The following is a 26830-nucleotide window of genomic DNA, read 5'->3' on the forward strand; positions in this document are numbered from 1 at the left end:
GTCCCACTTATATTCCTGCTTCTGTCTTTCATCTTAGAGGTGGCAGCCTAACAAAATTTAAGTGACAGTATGGGACTACTTAAAAGAAAAAGGCAAAAAAATAAACAAACCCCAAAACTGTAGTAGGCTTTCAGGAAAAAAAATAAAATAAAAGGTGCTTTAGCATTATAATACGGTACTTGAAGATGACAGCCCAACATGCAAACAGTTGAATGTGCAGCTCCCCTTATACATAATGACTTCTGCTTATCTCCTGTGCTCACCAGCTTTTGAAAACTCTTTTCTGTTTCTGTCATAGCATGAGGTACATATCTGTATTGATCTCATTTCAGAGTGATTTGTCAACATGAACCTATTATGAAATTAAAGGTCAGTAGCAGGCCAGGCTTTTGACAGGGTAGGCAATGCACACTGGAAAGCAAGAGGTCAAGAATAACACATCAAATCCCAAATCTTCAGATGTGCCTCATGAGTAGCGTGTTTTGCTGTTTAGGAACAGAGATGCTTCAGAGTGGAGCTCTCGTTCACAGCAAGACAATATGCCGGTATCTATCACAGTCCAAGTCCTTGCAACACTACTGAAGTCAGAAAATTCAAGTCCCAGATTCTTCTATTCTTTTAAGATTGGTTCATTTTCCTTCTTGCTATTCCAGTAAATCCCGTATACAAACATGCATACAGATACGCATACAGATGTACTGATTTTTGTTTTCCAAAGCATGGACATAAAGTAATAAAAATAAAGCAAAATAATGTTGGGTTTTTTTTTTTTTTTTCCTTTGTCCTTTTGTTTTCTGGTAAAAGGTACTTCACAAATAGTTTATATTCCAGCTTCATTTTCTTCCATTCACTCTCTGCTAGGAACAAAGTCTAAAGGATTAAGACGGAAACAACCCGGTATTATATAATTCAACAAATAAGCAAAAAGTGCTCCAAATTGCACTAAAAAAAAAAATAATTAACATTTCCACTTCTGTTCACTAAGAACTGATGCAATGCTATTCACATTTCCCTGCTTTCCTTCCATCTATTTTGGAATTCAATGAGCAGTAACGTACAGACAACAGTAAAGACTGCTATCCTTTTCTTTGTTCTTTCATCTGATTCTCCTGCTCTCAGTCTGTAGGAGAATAAATCTAGTCGGGCTAGAGAATTTGCACCTTGCTTTTCTCATAAGGAAGATGAAGTTTTTTAGATAACAGTAGGGACAATTTCTGGTCTCATTGAAGTCATTGGCAGTTTTCCAGATGATTTGTTATGAGATTTGGCCTTGAGAAAAAGGATCAGTCACACTCATCTCCTTTTTATTCTGAACTAGAATGACCCATATCACTACCCAGTGATGGCTGCCTAGGATACTAGCAGTGAATTTTTGGAAAATGATCAAAAGTTCAAATATATGCAAGAATGCATGAAACCCACTGTCTAAGAGACCAGAGAGAATGCAGTCAGCCTCAGCAAAAGATACATGATTAAACAGAACCAAATAAAGCTGCGGGCTTGTTATGAAAGATCATCTATATCCATTTTATTATTTGCCTGTAAAATATTACGTTAGGATGAGGCCTGGAACAGTCATTTTGAACCTAAATGTAAGTATGCATCTCCCTGCATTCTCTAAAATTTTTTGGTTGCAGAGCACTATAAATGGTGCAAAACAAAGTCTCTTTTCCAAGTTCCCTACAGTGAACAACTTAAGAACATTTAGTTTTAGCTGGTTTTAGGACTTTATGTCCTCAGAGAATAAATACTGCCCCTTTGATCTCTAGATATAAAAGTCACCATTTCCCAGGAGCTGGAGAGGATCTGGGGCCCCGGAGCAGAGACAGAGACACAAAATGAGAGCCTGGCAGCTCTGGTCCATTCCCAGCATTGCTGCTGACTCCAATAATTGGAAAAAGACTATCAGTGATGCCCAGTAATCCCTATTTCTGCAATGAATTTAAGAGTACTCATTTATTTTAGCAACATTCATTAAGGAAGGAAAGAAAGTAATGTCAAACAAATAGTAATGCTCTCTGACCTTACCATTAACTTCTTTCACATTTTTATGAAAGCAGGTAGTCTGCAAAGTAAATTCAAAGTAAATTCACCTGATTTTGTGCGTTTCTGTCCTTTGCGGTGCCCTTTCCTATAGGAGAGAAGAAGATGAAAAACAGTGCTTGAATCCAACAGTTTTTCCTGTATATTGGAGGGGAGATGCAGAATGCGGGATGGCAGGTCAAAGAGAATATAAGATTGCATTACAATACAGCTGTGTCTGCATTTGAAAGCATTTCACTAACATGTTGTTATCTAGAGTTTTCCCTTTCAACATTTCTTGTAGGAGGTGAATTTTCCAGTTGGTTTGACTTTGCTGTCAAAAAAGTCAAGCTAATTTTTTTTCTTTCTTCTGATTAAGTGAATAAAATGTTAACAGTAATTAAGCCAAGGATCTTTTTTTTTTTCCTCTTTAATTTCTATCCTAATAAACAAACAGTTTATATCCATCTTTACAGAGAGACTTTAAAACCACTACTGAAAATATACTGTAAAAACACTCTTTCTCACTTGAGAGACAAAATCGCTTTGATGACCCTCAAACCTCGTGTGTTAAACTCACAAGTAGAAATCATGTTTTTCATTATTCCTGTTACCTCAAGGTTACTTCAGGGCTAAGGTTTCCTGTGAAGATCAAACAAGAGTTTGTTGGCTTTTTTTCATTCTGTCTTGCACATTCTCACTTACGTCCAGATTATGCCCTCTGAAAGTACTAAGCGGCAGTCTCTGTGGCCTTGGAGCTGGAGGGAGGATTGTTTGGTGTTTAAAAGGCTCTGATCAGCAGACCAACAGAAATCTGGTTCTTTTCTCGTTTCTGGCTCTGTAACCTTGGCAAAGTTAATATGTCTCTGCCTATATTCCCCAGCTGCAAAGGGCAGGTGGATGCTATTTCCTTGCATACGTCCTTTGAAGATGAACCTGCTCTTGGAAATTGATAAAGAGCACCAGAAAATGCATACGTTGATCTGCACGTGCCCTGGGTGAGGATGTTTTCCTTCCATTGCCCAGTCCTGGAGATCTACCATGCTTGAAAGCACTCACAGGGGGCCTCTGTGTTCATTCCTGTGTACGCTTTGTCAGTGGCTGCTTTAGGAAACCTCTGCTTCTCCCTCCACTGTTTCCCCAGCCGTTGAATAGGGCTGTTGACATACGAGAGAGTTCTGCATGCTCCTCTTGTGCTTTAGGGTGGTCTTGCCCAACTTGTCTTAGTACTTTGGAGTTTTTGATCCCCTTTGTAGGAAGAAAGGAATTGCTTTATAGCTCTAACGTAACATTTTTCCATTATTTATTTTCTGCAAATGTTCGTGTTCCTGATGAACTTGTTTTTGAAATCTTTTGCTGGAGCCTTATCCACATAGGCTGATCATATGTGCCCCAGATATAAACAGGAAGAAAAGGTTTCCAGTTCCATCTGCTGCAGTCTAGAACAATTTTATCCGCCATTTGCTGAGGGAAAGCAATTCTGATTTAAAGGGCATGTAAGCTGTGTTATTAGTCTGATAGGATAATGTGTTACATTCTTTCTTCCTGGTGGATTTTTAAAACTGAGTTGAAAATAATAGCAGTGCAGGAACTGAAAGTAAAGATGTAAAAAACTAAAAAAAGAGAAAAAAAGAAAAAAAAAGAAAAAAAAAGATCAGAGCTGGAATTCACATTAATAGCATAAACTGAGCTATTGGTTGGTTAAAGTCCTTCCAGAAAGAAACTTTGACCAAACACCCAGCCAGCTCTTTTCCAGCAACTTTCAGCAGAGGTAATTGGGAAACCCCACCAAAAAAACCCATCCAATTCTAGGATACAACTGCTTCACCAAGGCCCCAAATTCCTCTACCACTTGGTAACAGTGTAGACCGCCAAGTGACTCCTACTGCTCACCAACCAGCTGAAGCTCTCTCTTCTCAAGCTGGGTTGGTGACAGTCCCACCTTTGTGAATTTGGTGTTGGTAACAGTGGATTCTGACAGCAGGAGCTCAGGTTTGTGTCAGGGTCAGCAGCTGGCCTGTGGATTTCAGTTGGTATTTCTGAATGAAGGCACAGCGTCTAGCACCTGAATTTTAATTCTCCTGGGCCGTTGAATCCTTTGTTAATCACTTATCATTCCTAAACATGGATGGCATTTGCTGGATGTGTTGCTTTTTTCTCAAAATTAGCATTTTCTTTAAGTTTCCAATTTTGAGTTGCGTTTTACTCTTTGGTAGCAGCTGTAAGTGCCCAGCTATAGCTGGCACGTGGCAGTGACCCATTGTGTGTAGTGCTGAGAGCCAGAACTGTTAGGGTCTGAGGAACTGATGAGTTGGAGGTGCCGGTACTGTCAGCCTTTGTGGACCCCAGAAGGCACCAAGGCGTGCTGAGAGGCGAGCTGAGAGAGATGTTTCTTGCAAGAAACCACCAGAGGAAGTCTGTCTAGTTTCAGAAAATTAAAGTACCTTTGAAACTGAAAGCAAACAGGAGCTTCCACTGGAGAGAAAACCAAAAGTGCATTTAAAAAGTTACAGACATCACGTATCCATTTGTCTGTCCGCTCCAAATTCAGAAGTGGTTTCTTGCCAAAAAGCACCCATTAGGAGGCAGGGCCGCACAGAGCCCCGCTGCAGAAGCACGATGCCAGGCAGAGAGGAGGGGCGGCCGTGCTCCGCTGTCGTCCCCCAGGGGACGGCTGTGAAGGAAGGAAGCAGATCACAGTGTGTGAAGTCTGAGAAGTGACAGCGTTTTGCACTCAAGGCAACTGCACGAGGTTACCTGAGGACAGTGTCTGGCTCTGCTAGCTGATTGCTTTGAGCCTTCAAAAATCCAGTTAATGGGGGCACCTCCGAAGCAAACCAGATATCCCTTTTACCATGCAGTCCCTGTTGAGAAGAGTATAATTTTACATTAATTACACTGGATAAGTAAGAATTTGTTGTGTTCCGACTTGATCCAGTAAATTCCCATTTAACCCAGTTGTCCCTATTAAGTGTGTCAGCTTTCCTTTCAAAAGCTCTGCTGTGCAAAGACAAATTAGTATATTAGTGTGAAAATACGTACTTTAAGACAACAAAAATTAGGAAACCCTTATCCTCTTTTTTTCAGAAAGAATTATTTATTATGGAATTTTACAACGAACTCTGATTGCTTACAGTTGTTTATAAAAATCGAATTTATTTTTCTTCATGCTTTTTATTTTTTCACTTCTAAGCCTTAACAGAATTCCATTTGTCACTTTCATTTTCATTAATGTACTTTCATTTTCTCTAACGTACTTTCATTTTGTTTAAAGTTGATTCAAAGTTGCATTTTCAGTTTCTCACATAAATATTGAAAAAAAATTGACCTGAAAGTACCTCCTAAGACTCATCTACTCTTTTCTGCTCTCCTTAAATTATACATAGCATACACTAGACAATAGCTAGATCTAATTCTGATCTACTTTGTCAGTTTAAGTTAAAGCCTAAGGGAAAACCATCCGTTTGTCTTGCACACAGTTAGTATGTAAGTCCATTCAACCAAAGCTGAATGTGTTTTCCAAGACTTTCCCATTGGAGCACAGGTCCACTGTCATCTTATTGAAACCAAGGAAAACTGTCTTTTTTCTGTCCATGGATGAGTGATGGGTCCTAAGTGGACACCTAGAAGTTCTCCTGCTTTTAGGAGTATTAACCATCAGGTGTATTTTATGTTTTTAGAATGTTCACAGGCAAGTCATGCTTAGGGAAGAACGGAGCAGTGGGGTTTTAGTGTTTTGTATGTGTGTCTGTTTATTTTTGACCTTTCACATGCTATTTATTCTGTCATCCTATTTCACTTTTGTTAAATGTGCAGAAGGTGGTCTCAGAGCTCAGTGATCTCTTTACAGTTAGGCAGGTGTGTTTGGAGAGGAAAGTTGAATAATTTCTGAGGTAAAATAACAATCAATTTGGGCATATGGCACTTTGAGATATGCGTACAATAATCTCAGAGATGCCTGGATTGCTTAAGCATGTTATTCACTTGTTGCTCTTTACTGTCTGATACACGGGACACACACAAAATAAATGCATTATTTGCACAAAATAAATGCCTTTTATTAAGAATGTTTGATAGCTCTGGTGCCGTTCATGCTCAGAATGTGTTATTTTAGAGTGCATGTTTGTATGCAAGGGATTATTGTTGCATTTTATCATTTTATGGCTAGAATATGTGGAAAATGTTTTTCTGCAATATCACTACATCATATAAAACACACATGGCAATTCTAAATGTAGTAAAGTGTCCATGACATGATGTTAATCATCAGTCTTTGGCCCACCAGTTGTTTTCACTCATGTAAGAAGTAACCAGACCCAAACTGACTTTGAAAGGTGATCCATTTCTATCTTAAAATGGATGTAAACGGAATCTTTTTCATGCCTTTCAGTCCCAAGTGGGTCTTTTTTTTTCTCCCTGCTGCTCCCTACAAGCGTGTTCTTGTTTTGTATTTCAGAACCTGGATTTTCATTTAGCAATTAATGTGGGTGATTCAAGTTACTCCTTCTGTATTTTATTAATTTTTGCCAAATATAGTATTTCTCAGCCTACTATTGATTGAGCAGAATGGGGCTTGCCTACACAAAATTTCTTAGGAAATACAATTTGCACATCCAGATTTTTAACTACACCCACTCTCCCCATTATTGCAAGGTGTTAATCTAGTTGTATGATGCTGCCTGCACAGATGCATACCCTCTTTAAAAATAGGTTATGTGCCTAAATCCTTTAGAGAGCTTGAATACTGAATTTTTCTAGGTCCTGGTGCTCACCGAATATTTAGCTCTTGTGGTTACTGTAACAGTTTTTGTGAAGGTTTTTCCATGCTTTTGAAAGGTGCTTTTACTAATTAGTTTAATCCTAAAGTGCAGCTGAGTTCTTTTGCAGTAAAAGCAACTACTAATTTTAAAAGTAATTTTAAATTTACACATATCCATTTTAACAGTACTTTTGACTTGAGTACTTCTTTTCCAGAAATCTACCCTGGAGAAAATGTTTTTAATCAGGTTAAAATGGAGGCAAGATAGGAAAAAAAAATGTTTGCTGTGGCTTGACTGCAGCAGTGCTAATGAGCTCTGCTCTAATACATGGAGGAACATATGGCCCCCATCTGAATGCAAACTGGACACAAAGCAGTAATTCAGCTGAGATGTCCTGAATATTGTAAACTGGGTGAATGTGGTTGAAGGTGTTTATAAACGGTGGCTGAATCCCACACACTGACTCACTGCCTTCTAATGTCCGGGGCTCAAGGTGCTGTTTGTAAGAGTATAGAAAATGACCAGAGGAGCGAATTCTTAATTAATGCTAACAAAATAGCTAACTGAAGTGTTATGTTATGAAGAAAAGACTTCTTGTGCTCATGACGCAGCAAGAGACGGATTATGGAGAGGGCGAGTTAGGAGAAGAAAAATCACAGGACAAGCAAATTGAGTATTTACTGGCAAATAATTGCTCTCTTAAGCTGTGGCTCTCTTCCTAAATTCTTGGCATTCCTGAGCGCTAGAACTGTATTTTTAAAAATGCATCGTTACAGAGTAGATGCAAAAAAACCCTCAAAGGCTGATATTACAGGCTTGTGCAGGTAAGACTGTGTTACTGCCTATATTTCTTCTGAAGCTTTAGACTGACTGTTGCTTATGGATAGAATACTGCTTTTTTTTTTTGTTTGTTTCCAAGGAACTGATATTTTGGTTTCACTGCTATATTCTGTCTGAAAGTTAGGGAAATTGAGATAGTCCTCTAGATTGTAGTGCATGCGTTTGTGTCAGCTCGGATATGCCGATGTACATGAAAACAAAACAAGCTTTTAGGAGTCCAATTTTATTTAGTTTAATTGGGGTCTGGCTTTTCTAGAAGTGCCTCTACTTAAAAAAATCTATACAGCAATTGAGTGTGGGCAGAAACATGCCTCTGTGTGCTTGCATTTTGATACGGTTTGATTTCCACAAAGGAGGGCTTGGGAGACTGTAGAGGGACAGAACTTTTCCAAAATAACTCTCTGAATCTGCCCACATCCATATGTATCCCCTAGGTGCAGCTCCCCATGGAAATGAGATTTCTGGAAACCCCTCTGTTTGCATACCTGTCTCCAATTCCTTTAATCTTTTGAGTATAGCCACTTTCAGCCAACTTTGATGGGTGAAAGTGTCCAAGATACCAAAGCTTCCACATGTTTCGTGGAAGTGGGCAGCTCTTTAAAGGAGAAAAACTCTTTTAATGACACCACTGAGGGAAAGGCTACCTCACCATTTTACCCGAATTTATGCATCACAGACCCCACATGGACAGAAATCCAGAAGACAGCAGATACTTTTGGCTACCTGTGAATTGGCTCAGTTTCATGGAGAATTTGATTTTTTTTTGTTTATTCCATGTGTAAACTTCATTTTTTAGTACTGAAAAGATCTGTTAGCCTGTGGAGATCTGTAGACGGTTAGGAATATCTCTGTCTTATATGGTTCTTTTTCACATCTTAATCACCAAATAACAAAACAGTATCATTAGCATTTTTTGTCATGTCTACAAACTGTTCTTCCTTTCTGCCCCCACTTCATGATGCACATTAAAAGGAATGGCCAAAACTATCTCACTTTCCACAAGTAAATAAAAATAGTACCCACGAAGAGCAGAAATGTATTCTCTTTTACAGAGCTGTGATCTTAGTTGTGCCAGCCCTATGCTAAGGGGTATCCCAGCTGAACACTTGACTGATGAGCTCTCAGCCTCACCACGCTGTAAGCATTACAGAACCCAATATCTGGTCCCTCAAGAACAAATTGCTAAGTTCCCGGTGAGGAGTAACAGTGATTTAACCTTTCCCACGGGGGTGGTTTCTCCTTAGCTTGCATCAAACTGAAGTTGGCTTATGTCTTTAAACACAGTTTTCAGTCCTCATACTTTATTGTACACAATTGTAGATATTCTGTTTGTTGACTACTATGCCAGTTATTTCTGTAATTATGTTTATCATTTTTGTAATGGTTCTCTATTATTGTTATTATTATTATGGCAATAATCAGTTCTTTTTAAACTCTCAAAACCTCTTGGCCCTTGTGATGTCTTGGTGCAGAGTCCTGCAAGTTAATTATATATTATGTGGATAAAAAATAATAATCCTTTTATTGGTTTTAATGTTCTATCTTTTAGTTTTAATGTCTGTTTCCTCTTTTCTTGATTGGTCAGACTTACTTTCTTTTCTCTGTGCAGTTATATTTATATCACATCTCCTCTGTTCAGTCTTTTTCATTTTCTCTGCCGTTTCGAAGCTATCTAAACTTTTTGCATATGGAAAGCTCTTGGGGATTTTAATGAGTCTTTTTACTCTGAACCCTTTTTGTTTCTTTTACATCATATTTGAGGAAAGGTGATCAGGGTTGACAGCAAAATCCGGAGGGATGGCATAACACTAACTTACGTATCAGCATTTATAGTATTCTTCAAAGAATTTCCTTTGGAGTCTGTATGAGGTGCTGAGTGATCCCCAAAATTTCTGTTTCCTATGTCTGAGATGAGTGCTGTGAACTGATCATATGTTACAAGATGAAAGCAAGGCGAGTTATTTCTTTATCTCTGATATTAGGAAAGGTTAACTACAGAATCCTGTGAAAAGTTTTTTAAAGTCAAAAGAGAGATCTGTGGAGAGGGATCATTGTACCTTGTGTATTGTAAACTGGAAGGATTCCACAAGATGGTGATGGCTGACATCTAAAGGAAGTACAGCTTGTTCTGTGGCTTCTAGACCATCTGCAACTGACGTGGAAGAGATGAGAGGATGCCAAACAATAGCACAATTGTGATATAGTGGAAGTATGAATCAGGCATTGGTCTACCCTTCCTGGAAAACACAGTCAAAGCCTGGGACTGTTCCTAGGAAGGCACGCAGAGTCTTCATTTGTTTGAAAGAAATAAATTTTATGCACCAATTCAAGACCAGCAATCACATTAAAATATCTGGATCAAGCTTTTTCCAGGTTGGATTCTCAAATTTTATCTTTTTATTTCTGCAGATGTATAGAAGCATGTTATAGAAATATGTATTAAGAAGTCCCTGGGTCCTAGGAGAACGTATCAAGTTGACTCTGGCTTGAAGCAAGTGAGTTTTATTCCTATTCGTTTCACTTCACTCACCTCTTTTCCATTCTCTTCTTGCCACCTCCTGTCTTTCACCTGATTTTTCTTTTCCTTATTAAAAATTCTGACTGACCTGGTACATTTTAATATGATATAGATGGTCATATTTGTCATGAAGGTGATAAAGCATACTTCAGTGCCTTCTCACTTGTCCAAGAGATAACATGGGCTTCAAAAAGCAGGTGACTAACTGGAGAGCCCTGAGATATCACAGAGCTAACAGGTGCAGCTACCAATTCAGCTTCTGCAGTGCAAAGAATTTGTATTTCCCATAAAAATCAGGAGAAAAAAAAAAAAAAAAGAGAGAGAAACAGTGAAAGAGTGAACTCAAAGAGTCCAAATACATACATTTTAAAATTGTATTTATGGTAGATGATGCAGGGAAAGCATTTGTATGCCAAAAATAGCAATCCATGGCTAAGAGGGTAAGTTTCATGGCTAAAGCAGAGTGCTGAAAGGTAGAAACTGCACTGAATTCTTGTGGTCATTGACCTGCTGAGTAATTTGCACAACATTCCTAAGGTCTGTTTCCCACACCAAAGCAAAACTTTGTATAGGAAAAGATGAAAAAGGAAAGGCGTATTACTGCTGAAATGCTGAATACTGAAGTGGCTCAAAATGTGTTTCCAAAACGTGTTTAATGCATCAAGCAAAACAACACGTGTAGGTCATTAGGAAAAATCACACCACTACCAATACCTCTTTCTAGTCATCTTTCCCTCTTCTTACAGGTTTAATATGAGAGAGCCAGCATACCAGTGGTTAAGGAGCTATGCCCACACTTTTTCAGTTCTATATATTTTGACAATAGTGGGCTTCTCTGAGCTATTGATAACTTCAGATGCATTTTATTTGCGTTTTTGTTCATACTACCATAAATCCCAATTTAGAATGACAATGGCTGAGGAATCTAAATACAGCATTACTAATAATATCATTAATAAAATTTTGTGATGTTAAGCTTGAGTTGTCCATCTGAAATCTGTGGTGTGTGCTTACTGAATCAGTGCCGCAGTGCAGGACTGGGAGTCCTTCATTGTCACAGGTGACTTTAAATGCACTCAATCTTGAAATACCAGAGGACTTTGAAGTGGTGTTGCCTTTCCCTAAAAATCAGTAGAATTATCCTTGCAAAAGCAAGTAGTTTGTACAAGGTGATAAAATGATTGTTACATTGCTGGTGGAGGAAAAGATAAAGATCCAAACTACTAACTTTCAGATATGATTACTAGAAAATAAGGTCTTTTAATTCATGGCAAAAATAAGGTGTGGGAAACCAAGAGGATAACTATTCAGAATTTTAGCTAGTAAAGAAAATTAGGGTAGGGCAAATAATGAGCACGATCCTTACTGCCCAGGCATCGAAGTCTTTAAATTTTAGGTTGCAATGAAAGTGTTTCTGTATTTGGTCTATTAGGAAAGAAAAAATCACAGTAATTCCAGTCACATTTTTAAAAGCAATGAATACAGGTATGAGAAAGTATTATAGATAAATTATCCGATGCAGAAGTTTTTCTTAGAGTTACAAAATCTGTTATGTCATATTCACAGTTTTTCCATAAAAAGGTTTTTCCATTAGTCATCAGGTTGGAACAACATTTATAAAACTTGGAAAAACAAGTCATAATACCTATAAAACATTTTGAAAAGTTAAAATGAAAACTTTCCGAGCAGTTGATAGAAAAGAAAATAATGGGGAGCTTTTTTCTGCTTTTGTGTAAAAGGTGGGAGTGTTGACTGGAGAATACTATAGCCAACTGCAAATATATGAAACTGTTAGAGAAAAGATTTCTCTCCTGTTCCTATTTTCAGACAAATTACCTTCGTGGTCCTGGTCCTTTCGTTCCACACAATTATCGACTGAGCTGAAGGAGATCTCCCTATAGCTGTGAGTAGTAATGAGGCTTTAGCATTTCTTTGCACATTGTTGCTAGAGAGTGACCCCACTCTCTAGAAGGCTCACCTTTTCATTACAAAGGTGTTACTTCTTTTCTGCATATTTAAAGCACTGCTTGTGTTACTATGCAATCCCTTCACTGTGGAGTAACAGAAAATTCAAGCTGACATAAGTTCGAACAAGTTTCTTTAACCTTGGAAGTGAAAGGTGGCCAGTAACAGGCAGGAGCTTTGAAAGATAGCAGAAGAATGGATTCATTTTGGATTGTACTCAGAATGTTGTATAAATGGTCCAAGAAACTCAGAGAGATGCCACAAGCACCCTATTAGGGAGATACCAGTGACAGAATGAGAGCTGCTGTCCAAAACTGCTTGAGTTTTGACAGCATTACGTGATGACATCTGAGATGTATGTAGATGCCAGGCAGTGATGGTGTCCTTTGATGAAGTCATTTATTCATTTGACACTGATTTTTCCCCTTGTACCAGTGCATGTACTCTCCTGTGAGACAGAATTGATGTGATCTCATGAAATTCCAAGAAAAGCAGAAATCGGGTAGACAAAATGGATGCTACTACCAAGGAAACTCTACTCAGTACTCTTAGAAGTAAAGGATATGGTGATGAATCAGTCCGCTCAACACAGCACTTCAAGGGATAAATGGTGACTGGGCACGACTCACAGCTCTAAGTGCTATGAGGAGGTGATATCATGTGGCATATTTACCTGGGATTTTTGTGCTGGCAGAGAGTCGGGGAAGGAAATCTTTTTATGATCAAGCAGTATATCTCAAAGCAGCATTGGTTTTATGAATGCGAGTGATAGACAGTGCTGAATCGGAGTTCAGCTGAATTCTAAGCCAAGTGATTGCGATGAGGCAAATTATAGGGGAATTTATGCAAGGATCTCTGCTGCTATAGCTCAGATGATGGGTCTGTGCTGTTTTTGCTCACTCTTTTCCAAGTTTATTTTGTACTATAAATCATTCCTGTAATTGTGTTCTTTGTTGTTTCTCTCCTGACATGTTAAATCCCACAACACAGTCTAGTCTTGATGTTTTCCCTCTCTTTCAAAGAGTCCCAAGAGAGAGAAGCAGGGAAGGTAGATGTATTTGACTTTGGAAAATGAGTTGATGCCAGTTGCAAAGGAAATAAAATATATCATAGGGGTCTGCTAAGGGGAGGGGAGTGAAAACATTTCTTGTTTGTGACAAAAGATTGCCTTGAAGATTGCTTCAGCTTGATCAGTCTGAAGTCCATGTCTCACTGTTTCCATTACAAAGGCTTTAATGTTCCTGTTTCTTTTGGAAAAGGACTTCATCTATTTTGAAATAAGTCCAAGGCTCCCCAAATGTACTGTTTGCTTTTGGGCTCAAAACATGAGACCAATGCATTGGCGTCTCATTCTAGAGGGGCTAGAAAATTAAGTAATGGGCCAGGATAGCCAAGGAGTCAGCATGTGAGCAGCTCCATGGCAGCTGAGGATCATAGAATCCACAGCTTTATGCTGATACAGTGAGCACTACTTCTGCGAGGACTTTGAGTATGAAGATATTTGAGCACAGAACAGGGCCATGGCTTTCTCATGCTCTGGGCAATAGATGCAAGCAATATGCTTAGCAGACAGGAGAACAAGCTGTCAAGCTATGCCTGGCACAAGGACCACAGGATGGGAGAGGAACTGAAGCACTCTGCTGTGCAGGGAGTCTGTACTGCAGTGGGTCACTGCAGGGCTGTAATTAGATAAGGAAATCTCAGCCAGAATGAGTGAAACCCGGTAGATCTTTGTTTTACATACAATTTGTCTGGTTTGCACGTAGGAGGCTGAACTTCAGGACCTGCGTTATGAGGGCAGAGTACTATTCATATGATACCTTCTTGGTGTCAAGCCTGAAAGCTGATGCAATTCATTCCTTCAGAGGATCCCAGTCAGGATTTGTTCAGTGGGGTTGATCATTACAGAGCTGTAGTACATTAATTCAAGTCCTTAGCAAACAGTGGCTCAGTATCCTCCCCAAGCTTCCCACGGCTTCCTGTTGTGAGAACATAGCTTTCTGCTGTTTTTCCTTTATCTGCTCCTGAGATGTCCCTAATCTCTTCCGAGCATCAGCCCCCATTTTTCTGTTTGCAGCAGAGAACTTTTTCAGTACACATGTGGAGCTCATTCCTAACCTGTCGTTTTCATAGTAGCAGTTTAACCTGGTTTTAAAATACAGTTCCATCCTGATACATACATACAGAGGAAGAAAACAAATGCACCTTCTGGAAAGAGATGCTGTGATCTCTAAATCAGTGGCAGCCATCCCTCATAGTGTGTGATATGTTTTAAAGTTTAAGGTCTTTTTTTTTTTTTTTTTTTTTACTTTTTTAGTGTGTTCAACTATTAGCATCAACAGTGGATACATTTAGCTCTGGCTTTTTTCTTTACAAATCCTACAACCTTTTTGGAAATTCCATTCCTCCTGCACTCAGCTCTTAACTTTTTTTTTGTTTGTTTGTTTTTAAAAAAAGTGAAAGCAACTCTCATGTAAGATGAGCACAAGTGAGCTGCCAGGAGGTAAATTCTCTGTGCTGTAAGCAGGCTTCTATTTTACATGGGATAGCCACTGTGGAATGCAACAACTCTGAACAACAGATCGTGAGTCCAGAAAAATACAAATGAAGTGACAGCAGTGTTTACAGTGCTAAGTCACTTAAATGAGAAGATACCTTATTTTAAGTGACTACTGTCCTCCTTTGTTAACTTGAAACCATCTGGTTCTAAGCATGTTTGACAGAAGGACAGAGGCTACAAGGAGACTGAATCCTACCAGTTTTATGAAAATCAGAAGCAGGAAAGAGGCAAAACTTCCTCCTGCCCTGCAGGAGAGTCTGCAGCATGCACTCAAGATACATGCAAGGGTTGTCCAGCCAGCGGGGTGGACATCACTCACAAAGTGGCCTGGCAGCTGGCAGATGTGCTCCTCAGCATGTGTTCTGGGTGCCCTGCCCTTAGCAAAGGAGGCAGGGAGCTGGAGGTGCTGCAGGTAATGGCCAGAGGGAAGCACAAAGAACTCTGGAGGGAGCAGTCCTAGCCAAGATGTTTTGGAGGGGGAGAAGACGAACCAAAAGGGAGCCAAGCCTGTTGCTTGTTGGATGACTTGTTTAATTCAGATACACTCTGATCTGTCACCCGATCCAGAGGTATTTCAACAGTGAAGCATTGCTTTGAGGTTAAAGACTGCAACTAAAGGGGGAAAGACAGAAGTTCTGTTCTTTATCTAGGAGGTGTGAACTTGATGAACCGATTAGAATGTCTGTGTCTCATATTCTTTCTCTCTGAGAGAAGGAATACATGTGTGCTTCAGAGGGGAGCTGAGGTGCTTCATCCGTTTGGAAATGATTTTTCTCCTTTAGGAGACAGATGCTTTACCTTTTCCATGAAAAGCTGTAAATGTTTCAGAAACAATTAAAGAAGCTTCCTGACATCCTCTTGGGTGAGGAAATATGATTGCTGTGGGAAAACTGAGTCAAAAAATCTATCATGTGAATATTTTATTTTAATAGTTAATGAACAGGGAAAAAGAAAGCATTACTATAAAACACATGAGCAAGATTGTGGAAAACTTGGGCAGAGAAAGGGACTGATAAATTCTGTCTTGATTGACATCTCTTGAAGGTCAAAGTGTCTACCCAGTGTATGAGGCAGTGTTAAATTTGCTCATGGTGTATATATATAATCAGAAGACTTTGCCTCTTAGTACTACTCAATTTCAGAATACATGTACTGCATAAGGCTGGCTGGTAAAGTAGAAGTAAATATTTTGAAAAGTGAATACATAAAAAGATAAGCTTTTGGTTTCACATCAGCAACAATATTTTTTATTGTTTTTTATTATTTAGTATTTTTTACATGAAAACCTCAAATTATTTTATGAACAATACCTAATCACCAGATAGCATGCCTCTTCAGGAGATCTCCAAAGGTCTTGATCAAAATATACCACACCATTACACGGTGTTTGTGCATAATGGCATTTCTTACTTGGGAATTTGGAAATAGAGGCACAAAGAAATTATGTAGGTCACACACCAAATGAGTGGCAATTGAGGAAGAAAAAACAGATATCATGACCTTTTCCTCTTTTTTTTAACTCAGAAGATCGGTAGTCTTGCAAGCATGCACATCTGTTTTCAGTTTAAGCTGATTCTTGTTCTTGCAGGATGTGTGATGCTTCAGATGGTCCAGTTGTTTTGACTCCCTCATCCCAAGAGCCAAGGCATCAAATCAGTTACTCTAGGCTAGTGTCAGTTCTCCACTAGGACAAGCCTCCCTTTTTCCATCTCTAGTAGATTACAGGCTGAACACATACCAAGGAGCGTATTAAACTGTGTTCACATTGTGGCAGATGGATACTTATAGGATATATATGGATATTTATATGTATCCAGATGCCTATGGATACTTGAGTACTAATATAAAGTTAACTCTAGTACCTGTGGCAGTTTCTTTCCCCTGCTAGACTTCTGTACATTTATATCATTGTATAAATGCATCTGTATGTCAAGCATTCTATGAAAGAAAAAGAGAAACTTCAGCTGGTAGGAGATTAAACATTTATGGTGAGAAAAGACAGGGCCACCCATAAGTATTGGGTATACACTGACACTAAATGATTATTTTAGATTTGTTTTCATGTTTGTTTTTAGCTCAAGATTTTCAGAAATCGGCAATGCCTTTATTTGATTGCACTGCACTCAATGTGAGGTTTACCATACATTTAAGCTGAAATATGCCAGTACTGGATATTGTGAAAATCTCACTCCTACACGTACCCACTTTCACTTGTGTTCTTGAATCAGATTTGGGAAGTAAATGAACAGAAACGGGCATTATTATATATCCCAGGAGAGCTGGTGCTTTCCAGAATGCTGTCTGTATTTCAGAATTGCTGTGCTTTTAATTGTCTTGCAGCCCAGCTTGTCTTTGCATCCAGTGGGTTTTCTCTCTGGCCTTGTAAAATCCATGAATTTATGAAGTATACTAGACAAGAACCCTTTGCTCTATCCTGTGCCATTCCTAACTTGTGACACAAATAGAAACAAGACTAATTCTGTAAGATTCTCGTGAGAGAGGAAGGTATGTGAGGAAAACACTGTCTAGCCTTCTGAGGTCTGAAGTGTTAGGCTTGTTTCTTGGATTTAATTCCTTAGCTGTGTCACAAGTTTTGGACTGCTCAGTTCCTCTCCCTGGGCCGTGTATTGCAATTTTGAAGTCATCTAGATTCTCTATGTTAAATGTTTATGATTTTCTTTGTCACTTAGAGTCTGAATTGTCCCTTATTTTGTAGAAGGGGAATTCACTTCCTAGTGGTGTCGACAGCAGAAATATGTGAACTGTCCACTTCTGTTATGGTCATGATGAGGTCTAGATTCACCACTAACCATATCAAAAGGAGGCTTACGATGGAGAATATATGACTACCAACTGCCCTTTGCTCCTAAGAAATAGGCTTTTGCATTCTTTGTATCCTGGGAAGGAGAATCATTGTTCTGAAAACCATGCGTATTCACAGCATGATGTGCGTGATGAAGAAGGCACTCAAAGAAAGAATTAAAGCTAGGATGACATCAAAGCAATTCTCCCTTCCATGGTGGATTAATTACGACAGAATGAAACACCAGCTAACTTGAAAATAAAAGCCCATGTGTGTAAGTAGACTATGGCAGTTTATTCTAAAAATGAATTCTTCTCTCACTCCTCAAACTACAGCTCCAACAACATAATCTCCTACTTTGCTTTCTTTGACTCACCTTCTCAAATTTGCTGGCCAACCCATATTGTTGCTTTGAGATTTTTGCTGTTCTGTGTCTCTTGGTTGATTCTCAGAGCTGTAATAGATAATTGCTGGACCCAGTCTACTGATACTACATTGTGCTTGGCATGTGATATGAAGGGATGTTACTTCAGTGCTCCAAGCCTCTCAGTAGACTTTGAGATAAAAAGTTCAGTGTCCCAGCTGAGCACCCAACACACATAGTGGTTACATAAGAAAATGGGAAGAAAGAGCTTTTCAGACAGGAATCTAAGGAGACAACCTCAGTCTGTGTCCTTAAAATGGACACTATCCTATACGTTAAAAAACAAACAAACAAAAAAGAAGTGTGACTAGTCTTTTTTTTTTTCTTCATTTTATGTTACTTTATCTTAAGTGACTTACCCTTGCCCTTGTGTGGTGCTGTTCAGCATGCAGACATTGCAGATGAAAACAATCCCAAGATCCAACAAACTGTTCCCTCAGCCAGATAGTGCTGACTTCTGTCTCAGGAACAGTCACCACACTGAATTGCATTCAGCTGGTGAAACAATTGGGGAAAATAAGAGTTATAGAGAGTAAGTAGATGAGTACTCAAATAACAATCAAAGTAAACCGTGTGCATAAAAGGGATGTAAGACTCAAATCCCAAGCACATAATGTGGAAGCCAATTTGTAATCAATGGCTTTCTTTTCACATGTTCAGTGAGGAAATATTTGTTTTCCAATCTCTATGCATTGTAAGACAAGGTGGACTGCTGTTTGAAGCATATTTTGTGCTAGTGACTTTTTCTCTAGTCTTGGGCAAGTTAGTGATTTTGTATGATTTTTGATAGCTGGAAACAGTGGTACTGATTTCTGCCATAAACAGCTTGTAAAAATGTTGATGTATTAGGGGACCAGAACACAGTGATCTGAGTAATACATTTGTCTGGTACATTAGTAACATCTTTGTGAGCTCTACTTGTTTTCTTGCCCAAAGAAAATGTACTTGCATACAAACAAAAGTACATTTTCAACTTTTATTTCAGTACACGAACATGAAGACAGAAGAGAGACATGCAGTTGCACAGTTGTGCTAAATATGTCCTCCATTATTTGAGACAAAATTAGCTTTTGGACTCTACTGATTAGAACAAGACAGTGAGTTATTATTGAGAATATCAGTGATAGGAGAGAAACATTCTCTGAGCTTTATACCACACTTCCCATTCTTTTGTCAGCTTACATTATAAATAAATAACAAAGCAATTTGACACATGCCCATTGATTAAAAATAAAAATTGTCAGAGTGAGAGGAGAAAGACAAAAATATGAATTATTAATAACAATATTAAGCAATGCAAAAAAGATGCTTAACATGCAGGAAAGTCCCTGAAAAGTCACTTAGTGAAGGGGAAGAAAAGGACAGCCACAAAGACCTTGCCTCCACTACTTTGTGGCCACTTCCTCACTACTAGTCTAGCAACTTGATCCTTGAAGGTCAGGGTGGCCATATGAGAAAGAAGGGTGATTCTGTTAATTCGTGTTATCTTGTTCACCTCCTCTCTACTATTTCTAACATGCACTACCAGCAAGCATGAAGACCTCATGCAAAGTATGGAGTAAATTTAAACTGATCATATTCATGACTGAATTGACTATCTTGTGTTTCTGAGCAATCTTCTTGCCAGTGAGATTTGAACAACTGATTGATGAAACTGACATTTTTGTGGCAGAAGCTAGGCTAATTTAAACTCTTTCTAATTTGGTATATCACAGGTACCTGGGATTTAGTAAACAGATAGTAAGGCATGCAAAAGTATTGTTACTGCTAGTTGTAGTGTGTGTTCTGTGTACAGTGTATTGCCCCAGTTGATGTATCAAACTCTAGCTGGAGTAATTATGCATTTCTTTTCCCACCTTCTGTTGTTTATTTTGGTTGCAACTATTTCAATGCTTTCATTTACCAGGCCAGTTTGAATGGCTACTGGGTATACTGACCATCCTAGCAGTACTTAATTTTCTATCTATGGAGATCAGATTTCTTTTTTTTTTTTTCCCTCTAAAGTGGAAAGGAAGAAAAAGTATACTTGCAAAGAGCAAAAAAAGTAACTATGCGACTTCTCTGAAAACTGTAGAATCTCACTTAGTGACAATCCTGCGTGCTGAAAAATGATGATAATGCATGCTATCACAGTAGAAGAGCTAATCAGAAAGTCTTCCTGGTCAGGTACAACCAAAGGTCCTGTTGTGGTTAAAATAATGGTGTTTGTAGTGGAGCATCGTATGTTTCACTTCCTCATGTCCAGTTGGAAGATTACATTATGTGTAACTGGAGAGATGATATCACAACGAAAATGACTGCAGGAGTAGTAAAGCTCCTAGTCTGTGCTTATGATGTTAATGTTTTGAATTAACAAACTGTTAATGAATTCACAACATGATCTCCTATTTATTGTGTTTTAACTCTGGAAAGCTCCCTTTTAAGCATCTTTGGTTCAAGTAAGGGCTAAGCACTTGTAGCTTTTATGGGTTTCATTAAGAGTCAGAAATACTCAGAGCTTCTGAAAATGAGGTCACTAGCACTTAGTTGCATATGGTGCAGGTACTTCCATCTTATCTCCTTATTTCAACTTCGGTTGCAGTTAGCTGGAGAGTAGTAGGTACTCAGAGGTGTGATTCACCCTATCACAGTGAAAGGCATCCAAAATACTCTTGTGTAAATGCCCACTTCTGTTCACAGACTGTAAAGAAAGTCTGGATGAAGCAGTTAAAAAGTTAACCAAGATTCTTCTGTGTGTGTGCCTTGAGCTGAGTAACTGAAATTAGGGAGTTGTTCTAGAAGTCTTAGACTTGGCTTCTCTGGTTCTGTCTGTAAAATTGTTTTGTATGTTCTGAGAAAGTCATAGAATTGCAGAAAAGGTTTGGGCTGGACTGGAAAGGACTTTGTAACTTCTAGTTACAACCTACCTCCCACTAGAGCAGGTCACCTAAATCCTCATCCGGTCTGGCTTTGAACAGGGATGAGGCATCCACAGCTTCTCTAGGCATCCTGAGCCAGTGCCTCTCAACCCTCTAAATAAAGAATTTCTTTTAATGTCTTATTTAAATCTGCCCTTTTATTTTAAAACCACTACCTTCTGTCCTATCACTGTACTCCGTTAAAGGATCCCTCTCCAGCTTCTTGTAGAACTCCTGCAGGTACTGGAAGGATGCAGTGAGGTCTCCCTGGAGCCTTCTCTTCTCCAGTCTGAACAAGCCCAGCTTGCTCAGCCTTTCTTCACAGGAGAGGTGCTCCAGTCCTTTGAGTATCTTCATGGCCTCCTTTGGACATTCTCCAACAGCTGCATGCTGGAGGTCCTAGAGTAGGATCCAGAGCTGCAAGTGAAGACTCATGAGAGCAAAGTAGAGGGAATCACTTCCCTCTCTCTGCTAGCCACGCTTCTTTTGGTGCAGCCTGGGACACAGTTGCCTTTCTGGGCTCCAAACACATGTTGTCGGTTGATGTCAAGCTTTTAATCCACTGGTATCCCTAGGTCCATCTCTACAGGGCTGTTCTCAATCCACTGTTTCCCATCCTGTATTTATTCTTGGCATTGTCCCTACCCAGAAGCTGGACCATGCACTTGGCTTTGTTGAACCTGGTAAGGCTCTCACAGGCCCACCTCAGTCCTACTGAGGTCTGTCTCAATGGCATCCCTTCCCTCCATTGCATTGATTGCACCACTCAGCTTGCTGTCATCTGCAAACATGCTGAGGGTGCACTCAGTCCCTTTGTTCATGTCGCAAACAAAGCTGCTGAGTAGTACTGGTAAGATAGACTTCTCTTATTTGGTACACTATGTATAGAGGTAAAAGTTCTTAGTAGCTCCTAAATAGTTTTCATTTACTTTCTACTTTTGCATGCAGTATGAGTAAACGTTAACGCTGAGTGATTGTGTCAGTTGGTCTCAGCATGAGTACCACACACTATTGCTAAATTTGGCTTTATAGGAATTATTGGTCTCTCTTAAATAATTAGTACTTCTAATCTGCTAGATCTGGTCCTCAGGGTTTTGGTGAACGTTAATTTGTACATTAAAAGACTGAATTTAAGATAATGTTACTGGTTTGGAAAAGTTATATGAACCAATATTTGCTTAGCAGAGCCCAAGCACAGAACAAACTGAATGAAACAGAATGGCTTCTGTGGCAGGAGTGAGGTGATGGAGAAGGAAACAGCTATCCTTTCTCACATGTACCCAGTACTGTAGCTGAAGTCAAATAAAGACATGTGAAGAGATACTAGCATGCTATGCCTAGCTCCCCTGGGACTGGAAGGCAATCATTTCATAAATCTTCTGGTACCATATTTAGCCTTATTCTAAAATATTTTTCAAATGTCTGCAAGGAAATTTTTAAATGTTTAAAGAATTTTGTCTTCTGATGAGTTTCTTAAGAAAATGAGTTGGCTTTAAAATTAAGCAAAGAGAGTTAAGAGAACCTTGATAAGGAATGTTAAGAATCTGGGAGAAAGCACTTTAATAATACTGCTATAGTAATTTTCATCAGTCTTACTACACCCATGTGCAGTATTTCTACTCTGTAAACTGAAGCATATTTATTTAAATGATTTGCCAAATATCTTATCATGGGTAAGTGGCAAGCTGCAAATGGAACCCAGGAGTCCTAATTTGATTTCTTGTTGAATTCAAAGACAGTATTCAAAGCCTCTGAAAGAAAAACACTCAAGAATTCAACAGTAACACTCTGCGTGAGGAGTCTCCCATTTCAATAAATGTGTGGTTATGATATGTCTGTACTTCACTGACCAAGGTCCCTGAGGTTGCTTTCAATCCAAACCCATGTCTCCTTTGTGGGTGCACATTGCACTACCAGATCTTTCAGTGCTCTGAACCAAAAGTCTTGTTCTTAATGGACATTCTGGGGAAAATACAGCCATCTAAAAACACCACTACTGCCAGTGAAAAAAGCAAGCATGAGTGAAATAAAATCTGTAGAGTCATATGAGTACGAGCTGCAGCTTGAATGCTTCTATCAGTGCTGGGTTTTGGGGTTTTTTTTTAGAGAAGTGAAGATCAGACAGCAGAGGATATTATTTATCTTAAAACTCTGTTCTATCTATTTGCCATCTCTGTGAGATCTTGAATAAATATAGATAAGTCTCTGTGTTTTTAAATTTGTATTTGGAATTTGACAGCACACTGGATGAGCTTTACAGAGAGGTATTTCAGTGGGAGGTTTTTGAGAAAAGGCTCTACCCATCAGCTTGTCTTCCCAGTATATTTTGTAGTACATGATGACAAAAGGTGAGAGCAAGAGCAAACAATAACCATCTTAGAAAATCTCGGTGAACATTTGAAATCAGTAGGCTAAGTTGGCTGGTGTGAAAGTCTTGTGTACATCTAGTCCATAAAATCCAATCTCATAATCTTGAAAGGAAAATTCAAGAGTCAGGGGAAATGCAGTTCGACTTGATTTGCACAGTCAGGACTTATGTTTGTGAACTTCTGTCAGGACTGATCTCAGTATTTATATAAAATATAAAACTGATGTTCTTCCTTAGAATTCCAGTTTCTGCCAGAGTCAGAAGAAATGTTGTGCGTTACAGCCAGTTTACTTTGCAGAGATAGAGTATGAATTTCCTCAGCCGAGACATGGAGAGCATAAAGGGGAATTCCACGAGCAGTTTCTCATTAATATCTAATTTTGTGTGTGTTTGGCCAGAAACAGAAGGAATTTGATTTTCTTACATTTGTGCTGAGATTAAGACGGTCTGAAGAACAGATGGAAAGGTACAGCTTAATACACATGCACTAGCTGTCTGTACAGTAAGTACTCAGTGCATTTGCTTAAACACAGATATTTGGTACAACTTGATGCATCTTCTGACCTCTTGCTGCTTTTCCCAAAAGCCAGGAATCTCAGAAGTGGCAAGTCATGTTTGCTAGATGTATCCAAATATGTTGAAGCTGTAAGGCTTTTGCAGTGGCGCTTGAAAGCTACATTTAAGTAAATGATTTGAGCCCTAAAAATAAAACTTTGCATATTTGTAACCACCTCTGGCACATGATTTAGCGATGACAATGCTACCATGTGATGGTTCAGGAAAAATCCTTTTTCTAGGAGCTATTAGAGGTGAAAATACAGATGATAGATGTAGACCCATTGATTTCATTAATGATTACTTGATTACATTGGTGATCCCCTGGCATTTTAGGTCAGCACTTAGGCCAGGATTTTTACCTATAAATAATCATTCTGTGTATAATGCCTGCAGTGGGCGTGATGAACAGTTAAGAATAATTAGTATACAGTTTAACTTAGCTGACACACTTGTGCTGAGTGGTATGAATATGACTTGAATTCTCACACTGGTATGCATTCGTGCTTACTATTGGTAGACAAAAAAAATCTGGAAGTTAAATTGTGTTGTAACTTCTGTATTAATCATAGTGTCTGTATAACAGATGTTTTTAAAAAGTGAGAATTTAAGTCCATGTTATTGTAGTTTGTGCAGGTTAGGAAGATGTTCTAAATATCTGCAGTTTATTAAATTCTCTAGTATAAAGGAAAAATACCTATTATCTGAAGTTACTCAAAGGAGTATACTGTATGTTTTAAGACATCAGGTTATAATTTTATTTTTTTCTTTTTTAAGATGCAATCCTTATTAGAAGCAACACTGTGAAGTATGAATCTTTTTCTTCTATTTCCTGTAGTAGTACTCTTCTACAACTATTTTCTATCATGAAAATAAGCATAATGACTTTCAGAAACTTTCTCCTTTGCCCTTATTCCAGCAAACCTCCCATTGACTTCTGTAAGTATTTTACCCAAGTAGAGTCCAAATCAGAGCTAGCAAGATACTTCAGGCTTTTATGCTCTATTTAAAGGAACTTGAAAGGATAGATTTCTTCAGTGATGAAATCTGAGGAGCTCTTAAATACTGCCAACTGTTTCTTAACCTTTTCCAGAAAGCAATCTATAGATACTTTCTGCAGAAACCTGTATTTTGTTGATCAGGTCTGAAGGATTTTGCTTTGTGAAACTTCACCTAGAACCAGACCTGCAGAAAAGAGATCACTAAGATCAGTTTGTTTATCTTCTTCTCTGATGTGTTCGTGTTCCATACTGGACAGTTACATTTGCTCTACCTTGATAAAGACAAAGTTTGTGGTCTTTGCTTACACTGTGAAATGTATTTTGATTGTACACAGAATTCAGTGAATTTGGTGAAGACTCTGTCCATTAATTTTGTGGCTTAATGATTTATTTTCTGGTCAGTATTCAGGAGAGAAGATAAAAACACTCAGGTTCACATCCCCTATTGTCCTTGGGTCATGGTGTAGACTCTGGCCAACTATTTCTGATGCAGAAGGTTTAGTAACTTTGATTAATTCATGATCACAGAGTGCTTTGGGCTCCTGGGATAAAAAGCAAAATAGAAGTGCAAAGCGTTATTAATGGAAAGTATGCTTGACATGCTTAGTATACTATATTAAATATCATTTGGGGTTGAGTACATTAGAAGAGTGCGAGTAACTCAGCTGAAGGTAGTTATGGTGATGTCTCTAATTGAGAGAAACAGATTCTTAATCAGTGTATCACAACTACAGCCTTCATGGTAACTTCGTGGTTAGGTTTATGGATCGATTTTATTCCTCTGAATAACATATGGCCTAGAAACTAGGTGCTGACAGCATCTTCTGAGTTTGGGGAACATATGCAGTTACTTCTGGTTTTGATGTCTGGGAATTTCTCTTCCTCTCAAGTCTGGATTTAACAATCCTTCAGTTGCCATTTAATTTCAAAGAGCAACAGCATTCAATGAAGCATGTATTCTCCCCTTCTCCTAGCAGCTGGTAGTAGAAATTTCTGTTTCTTTAGGAACTCTGTAAAATATAACGTGAATTCTGGATCTATGTACACTGGGACAAATCTTATTTGTTTTGACTTACAGTAATACAAGATTTTCCACTGTGTCCCAAAGCCAGGATTCAGCATTTTAGGGTCTGTTCCTATGTTTTGGGAAGCACTGATGGAGAGCTCTGTGAAATCATGGGTACGTTACAGCACCGACTTTTCTTCAGAGCAGCTCAGCTACAAAGCTCTATTAGTGGAATTTCAGTGTTTATGCATAATGTGAGATCCAGAGGGATGTGCACATCTACATTAATATTTTGCTTTGCTGGCAATGGTTGCAGTTTTAATGAAAGTGAAAACCTGGTGTTTTCCTTAAAAATTCCACTCTTGAAGTAAACAGATAATGTCAAGAACCTCAGTTTTTCTTGTGAAAGTTTCTAGTCCTCATGATTGGAAAGAAGACACTGAATCATGATCAAAGCATAACGCAGAGACTTAGAAATGAGAAAAAAAAAGAGATAAATATAAATATAAAGCCTGATACTTATTAGATGGGTTAAAAAATTTTTAATAACATGTTTAGAATTTTCAGGGGGAGAACGGTGAAAGACGGAAGGGAAACAGTATGAGATCAGCATTGGTGGATCTCATTTGCACTTCATTTTGATTTTGGTCTGAAAAATAGTTTCATGGTCTGAATACCAGCACTGAAATCCCTGTGCAAGTTGAGTATCAGCAGCATGACCTGGAATAAAATTCACACCTTCACACCTCTATAAAGAACGACAGCAGTGGGGTTTTACTGCATATTTTGCTAGCCATTTAAACAAAGATTGCTTAAATTATGTTCTGTCTGTGCCTGTGTCCATAATATTTGTGTTACTTATCAGTGTTTTTATTAGTTGACCAAGAGGTGCACTATCGTCATTCATTTGAATGGTGTTTTCTGCCTGTTTCCTTGGCTGGGTTTCTTTTTCTCTCTGTACTCACAAGTACTTGGGCAGTGAAAGTACTAGTTCAAATAAATGTCAAAAGCATTATTTTGTTATCTCGTGCTGGTTTAAATGTGGACTGTGTATTGGTAAAAGGTATCTGCCCATTCAGACTCTAGCTGTTAGGATTGCTATAGGAATTAC

General features: G+C 38.6%; 1 protein-coding gene across 24 annotated transcripts in view; it reads left to right on the top strand.

The window, feature by feature from the left end:
* Positions 1–26830, top strand: part of ZBTB20 (zinc finger and BTB domain containing 20) — a 468885-nt gene that overhangs the window by 154625 nt on the left and 287430 nt on the right. For 20 of the 24 annotated variants that reach the window (XR_007379433.1, XR_007379437.1, XR_007379436.1 and 17 more), the window contains 2 exons: positions 10032–10117; positions 11968–12043. The exons of 2 other annotated variants lie outside the window; for them this stretch is intronic. The gene's annotated coding sequence lies outside the window, so the exon portion shown is untranslated. Of the gene's footprint in view, positions 1–8674; positions 8760–10031; positions 10118–11967; positions 12044–12540; positions 26753–26830 lie in introns of those variants that run through there. 2 more of the 24 variants (XR_007379435.1, XM_048958137.1) reach the window with 2 other exon arrangements.

This window comes from Lagopus muta, chromosome 1 (genome assembly GCF_023343835.1).
Source record: "Lagopus muta isolate bLagMut1 chromosome 1, bLagMut1 primary, whole genome shotgun sequence".
Lineage (NCBI taxonomy): Eukaryota > Metazoa > Chordata > Aves > Galliformes > Phasianidae > Lagopus > Lagopus muta.